The sequence below is a fragment of the Rhipicephalus microplus genome, unplaced genomic scaffold, assembly GCF_043290135.1.
Source record: "Rhipicephalus microplus isolate Deutch F79 unplaced genomic scaffold, USDA_Rmic scaffold_29, whole genome shotgun sequence".
In the NCBI taxonomy this organism is placed as follows: domain Eukaryota; kingdom Metazoa; phylum Arthropoda; class Arachnida; order Ixodida; family Ixodidae; genus Rhipicephalus; species Rhipicephalus microplus.
In genome coordinates this window covers 5977706-5984432 of record NW_027464602.1, presented here as the reverse complement: position 1 = coordinate 5984432, position 6727 = coordinate 5977706, and positions in this window count along the sequence as shown.

Sequence of the window (6727 nt, the reverse complement as noted above, 5' to 3'; positions counted from 1 at the left end):
GCGAAGGTTATGCTAGGTTGAGTTATGTTAGTTTAAGCTAGGTAGCGTCGTGAAACCACCAAAAACGACGTCATCTAACGAGATAGTGTTGTTTTATTGCGAGTACGAAACTGCGATAGGTGAAATGTTGTGAAAGCACACAAAACGGCAAGAACAAGCCAAATACTGCGTGTTGTACCATTACAAGTGCGAAACTGTTATGTTGTGATATTCTCGTTAAAGCGCATGCAAGCATCGTGAAACCTTAAAGAATGTCATTTAGCGAGAGACAGCGTTCTGTACTGTAATAAGTTGGTGAAAAACTGTGAGTTCATGCAAATATCGTAATTGTAAACGAAACAGTGTAATGGAGCGTTTTGAGATACAAGTGCGAATGTTAGGTTAGGTTAAGATATGAACCGTCGGAAAACCGCATTAAACAATGTCACTTTGTTAGATGCAGTGTTTTTCACCATTACAAGTCAGGAACTGCGATATCTAATGTGAAAGGGCATGAAACCGTCGTAATCTTGTAGAAAACATTGTAAAGTAGTGAGTAAAACGTTTTCTAACGACAGAAATGCGAAGGTTAGGTTAGGTTAGGTTAGTTTGAGCTAGGTAGCATCGTGAAACCACCAAAAACGATGTCATCTAACGAAATAGTGTTGGTTTATTGCGAGTACGAAACTACGGTAGGTGAAATGTTGTGAAAGCACACAAAATGGCATGAACTAGCCAGATACTGCGTCTTCTGCCGTTACAAGTGCGAAACTGCTTTATTGTGATATTCCGTTAAAGCGCATGCAAGTATCGTGAAACTTTAAAGAACGACGTCATTTAGCGAGATACAGCGTTCTGTACTGTAATAAGTTGGTGAAAAACTGTGAGGTCATGTAAATATCGTAATTGTTAACAAAACAGTGTAATAGAGCGTTTTTAGATACAAGTGCGAACGTTAGGTTAGGTTAAGATATGAACCGTCGTAAAACCGCATTAAACAATGTCACTAAGTTAGATGCAGTGTTTTTCACCATTACAAGTCGGGAACTGCGATATCTATTGTGAAAGCGCATGAAACTGTCGTAATGTTGTAGAGAGCATTATAAGTAGCGAGTAAAACGTTTTCTAACGATTGAAGTGCGAAGGTTATATTAGGTTGTTATGTTAGTTTAAGCTAGGTAGCGTCGTGAAACCACCAAAAAGGACGTCATCTAACGAGATAGTGTTGTTTTATTGCGAGTACGAAACTGCAATTGGTGAAATGTTGTGAAAGCACACAAAACGGCATGAACAAGCCAGATACTGCGTGTTGTACCGTTACAAGTGCGAAACTGCTATGTTGTGATAGTCTCGTGAAAGCGCATGCAAGCATCGTGAAACCTTAAAGAACGATGTCATTTAGCGAGATACAGAGTTCTGTACTGAAATAATTTGGTGAAAAACTGTGAGGTTATCTAAATATTGTAATTGTGAACGAAACAGTGTAATAGAGCGTTTTTAGATACAAGTGCGAATGTTAGGTTAGGTTAAGATATGAACCGTCGTAAAACCGCATTAAACAATGTCACTTAGTGAGATGCAGTGTTTTTCACCATTACAAGTCGGGAACTGCGATATCTAATGGGAAAGCGCTTGCAACCGTCGTTAGGTTAGGTTAGGTTAGGTTAGGTTAGGTTACGTTAGGTTAGGTTAGGTTAGGTTAGGTTTGGTTAGGTTAGTTTAGGTTAGATTAGGTTAGGTTAGGTTAGGTTAGGTTAGGTTGGGTTGGGTTAGGTTAGGTTAGGTTACGTTAGGTTAGGTAAGGTTAGGTTACAGTAGGTTAGGTTACGTTACGTTAGGTTAGGTTAGGTTAGGTTAGGTTAGGTGAGGTTAGGTTAGGTTAGGTTAGGTTGGGTTGGGTGTGGTTGGGTTGGGTTGGGTTGGGTTAGGTTGGGTTAGGTTAGGTTAGGTTACGTTAGGTTAGGTTAGGTTAGATTACGTTAGGTTAGGTTAGGTTAGGTTTGGTTAGGTTAGGTTAGGTTAGGTTGGGTTGGGTTGGATTGGGTTATGTTGGGTTAGGTTAGGTTAGGTTAGGTTACGTTAGGTTAGGTTAGGTTAGAGGACGTTAGGTTAGGTTAGGTTAGGTTAGTTTAGGTTAGGTAAGGTTGGGTTGGGTTGGGTTAGGTTAGTTTAGGTTAAGTTAGGTTAGGTTGGGTTGGGTTGGGTCGGGTTAGGTTAGGTTAGGTTAGGTTAAGTTAAGATATGAACCGTCGTAAAACCGAAGTAAACAATGTCACTTAGTGAGATGCAGTGTTTTTCACCATTACAAGTCGGGAACTGCGATATCTAATGTGAAAGCGCTTGAAACCGTCGTAATGTTGTAGAAAGCAATGTAAAGTAGCGAGTAAAACGTTTTCTAACGATAGAAGCGCGAAGGTTATGTTAGGTTGAGTTATGTTAGTTTAAGCCAGGTAGCGTCGTGAAACCACCAAAAACGACGTCATCTAACGAGATAGTGTTGTTTTATTGCGAGTACGAAACTGCGATAAGTGAAATGTTATGAAAGCACACAAAACGGCATGAACAAGCCAAATACTGCGTGTTGTTCCGTTGCAAGTGCGAAACTGCTTTATTGTTATATTCTCGTTAAAGCGCATGCAAGTATCGTGAAACTTTAAAGAACGATGTCATTTAGCGAGATACAGCGTTCTGTACTGTAATAAGTTGGTGAAAAACTGTGAGGTCATGCAAATATCTTAAATGTGAAAGAAACAGTGTAATAGAGCGTTTTTAGATACAAGTGCTAACGTTAGGTTAGGTTAAGATATGAGCCGTCGTAAAACCGCATAAAACAATGTCACTAAGTGAGATGCAGTGTTTTTCACCATTACAAGTCGGGAACTGCGATATCTATTGTGAAAGCGCATGAAACCGTCGTAATCTTGTAGAAAACATTGTAAAGTAGTGAGTAAAACGTTTTCTAACGACAGAAGTGCGAAGGTTAGGTTAGGTTAGGTTAGTTTGAGCTAGGTAGCGTCGTGAAACTACCAAAAAGGACGTCATCTAACGAGATAGTGTTGTTTTATTGCGAGTACGAAACTGAAATAGGTGAAATGTTGTGAAAGCACACAAAACGGCATCAACAAGCCAGATACTGCGTGTTGTACCGTTACAAGTGCGAAACTGCTATGTTGTGATAGTCTCGTGAAAGCGCATGCAAGCATCGTGAAACCTTAAAGAACGATGCCATTTAGCGAGATACAGAGTTCTGTACTGAAATAATTTGGTGAAAAACTGTGAGGTTATCTAAATATCGTAATTGTGAACGAAACAGTGTAATAGAGCGTTTTTGGATACAAGTGCGAATGTTAGGTGAGGTTAAGATATGAACCGTCGTAAAACCGCATTAAACAATGTCACTTAGTGAGATGCAGTGTTTTTCACCATTACAAGTCGGGAACTGCGATATCTAATGGGAAAGCGCTTGCAACCGTCGTTAGGTTAGGTTAGGTTAGGTTAGGTTAGGTTACGTTAGGTTAGGTTAGGTTAGGTTAGGTTTGGTTAGGTTAGTTTAGGTTAGATTAGGTTAAGTTAGGTTAGGTTAGGTTAGGTTGGGTTGGGTTAGGTTAGGTTAGGGTACGTTAGGTTAGGTAAGGTTAGGTTACAGTAGGTTAGGTTAGGTTACGTTACGTTAGGTTAGGTAGGTTAGGTTAGGTTAGGTAAGGTTAGGTTAGGTTAGGTTAGGTTGGGTTGGGTGTGGTTGGGTTGGGTTGGGTTGGGTTGGGTTGGGTTAGGTTAGGTTAGGTTACGTTAGGTTAGGTTAGGTTAGGTTAGATTACGTTAGGTTAGGTTAGGTTAGGTTTGGTTAGGTTAGGTTAGGTTAGGTTGGGTTGGGTTGGGTTGGATTGGGTTATGTTGGGTTAGGTTAGGTTAGGTTACGTTAGGTTAGGTTAGGTTAGAGGACGTTAGGTTAGGTTAGGTTAGTTTAGGTTAGGTAAGGTTGGGTTGGGTTGGGTTAGGTTAGGTTAGGTTAAGTTAGGTTAGGTTGGGTTGGGTTGGGTTGGGTTGGGTCGGGTTAGGTTAGGTTAGGTTAGGTTAGGTTAAGATATGAACCGTCGTAAAACCGAAGTAAACAATGTCACTTAGTGAGATGCAGTGTTTTTCACCATTACAAGTCGGGAACTGCGATATCTAATGTGAAAGCGCTTGAAACCGTCGTAATGTTGTAGAAAGCAATGTAAAGTAGCGAGTAAAACGTTTTCTAACGATAGAAGCGCGAAGGTTATGTTAGGTTGAGTTATGTTAGTTTAAGCCAGGTAGCGTCGTGAAACCACCAAAAACGACGTCATCTAACGAGATAGTGTTGTTTTATTTCGAGTACGAAACTGCGATAAGTGAAATGTTATGAAAGCACACAAAACGGCATGAACAAGCCAAATACTGCGTGTTGTTCCGTTGCAAGTGCGAAACTGCTTTATTGTTATATTCTCGTTAAAGCGCATGCAAGTATCGTGAAACTTTAAAGAACGATGTCATTTAGCGAGATACAGCGTTCTGTACTGTAATAAGTTGTTGAAAAACTGTGTGGTCGTGTAAATATCGTAATTGGTAACGATACCGTGTAATAAAGCGTTTTTAGATACAAGTGCGAACGTTAGGTTAGGTTAAGATATGAACCATCGTAAAACCGCAATAAACAATGTCACTTTGTGAGATGCAGTGTTTTTCACCATTACAAGTCGGGAACTGCGATATCTAATGTGAAAGCGCTTGCAACCGTCGTTAGGTTAGGTTAGGTTAGGTTAGGTTACGTTAGGTTAGGTTAGGTTAGGTTAGGTTTGGTTAGGTTAGGTTAGGTTAGATTAGGTTAGGTTAGGTTGGGTTGGGTTGGGTCAGGTTAGGTTAGGTTAGGTTAAGATATGAACCGTCGTAAAACCGCATTAAACAATGTCACTTAGTGAGATGCAGTGTTTTTCACCATTACAAGTCGGGAACTGCGATATCTAATGTGAAAGCGCTTGCAACCGTCGTTAGGTTAGGTTAGGTTAGGTTAGGTTACGTTAGGTTAGGTTAGGTTAGGTTAGGTTAGGTTTGGTTAGGTTAGATTAGGTTAGGTTAGGTTAGGTTGGGTTAGGTTAGGTTAGGTTACGTTAGGTTTGGTTGGGTTGGGTTAGGTGAGGTTAGGTTAGGTTAAGATATGAACCGTCGTAAAACTGCATTAAACAATGTCACATAGTGAGATGCAGTGTTTTTCACCATTACAAGTCGGGAACTGCGATATCTAATGTGAAAGCGCTTGAAACCGTCGTAATGTTGTAGAAAGCAATGTAAAGTAGCGAGTAAAACGTTTTCTAACGATTGAAGTGCGAAGGTTATGTTAGGTTGAGTCATGTTAGTTTAAGCTAGGTAGCGTCGTGAAACCACCAAAAACGACGTCATCTAACGAGATAGTGTTTTTATTGCGAGTACGAAACTGCGATAGGTGAAATGTTGTGAAAGCACACAAAACGACATGAACAAGCCAAATACTGCTTGTTGTACCGTTACAAGTGCGAAACTGCTATGTTGTGATATTCTCGTTAAAGCGCATGCAAGCATCGTGAAACCTGAAAGAACGATGTCATTTAGCGAGATACAGCGTTCTGTACTGTAATAAGTTGGTGAAAAACTGTGAGGTGATGCAAATATCTTAAATGTGAACGAAACAGTGTGATAGAGCGTTTTTAGATACAAGTGCGAACGTTAGGTTAGGTTAAGATATGAACCGTCGTAAAACCGCTATAAACAATGTCACTTAGTGAGATGCAGTGTTTTTCACCATTACAAGTCGGGAACTGCGATATCTAATATGAAAGCGCTTGAAACCGCCGTAATGTTGTAGAAAGCAATGTAAAGTAGCGAGTAAAACGTTTTCTAACGACAGAAGTGTGAAGGTTAGGTTAGGTTAGGTTAGTTTGATCTAGGTAGCATCGTGAAACCACCAAAAACGATGTCATCTAACGAGATAGTGTTGTTTTATTGCGTGTACAAAACAGCGGTAGGTGAAATGTTGTGAAAGCACACAAAATGGCATGAAGTAGCCAGATACTGCGTCTTGTTCCGTTACAAGTGCGAAACTGCTTTATTGTGATATTCTCGTTAAAGCGCATGCAAGTATCGTGAAACTTTAAAGAACGATGTCATTTAGCGAGATACAGCGTTCTGTACTGTAATAAGTTGGTGAAAAACTGTGTGGTCGTGTAAATATCGTAATTGTGAACGATACAGTGTAAGAAAGCGTTTTTAGATACAAGTGCGAACGTTAGGTTAGGTTAAGATGTGAACCGTCGTAAAACCGCAATATACAATGTCACTTTGTGAGATGCAGTGTTTTTCACCATTACAAGTAGGGAACTGCAAGATCGAATGTGAAAGCGCATGAAACCATCGTAATCTTGTAGAAAACATTGTAAAGTAGTGAGTAAAACGTTTTCTAACGATAGAAGTGCGAAGGTTAGGTTAGGTTAGTTTGAGCTAGGTAGCATCGTGAAACCACCAAAAACGGTGTCATCTAACGAGATAGTGTTGTTTTTTGCGAGTACGAAACTGCGATAGGTGAAATATTGTGAAAGCACACAAAATGGCATGAACTAGCCAGATACTGCGTCTTCTGCCGTTACAAGTGCGAAACTGCTTTATTTTGATATTCTCGTTAAAGCGCATGCAAGTATCGTGAAACTTTAAAGAACGATGTCATTTAGCGAGATACAGCGTTCTGTACTGTAATAAG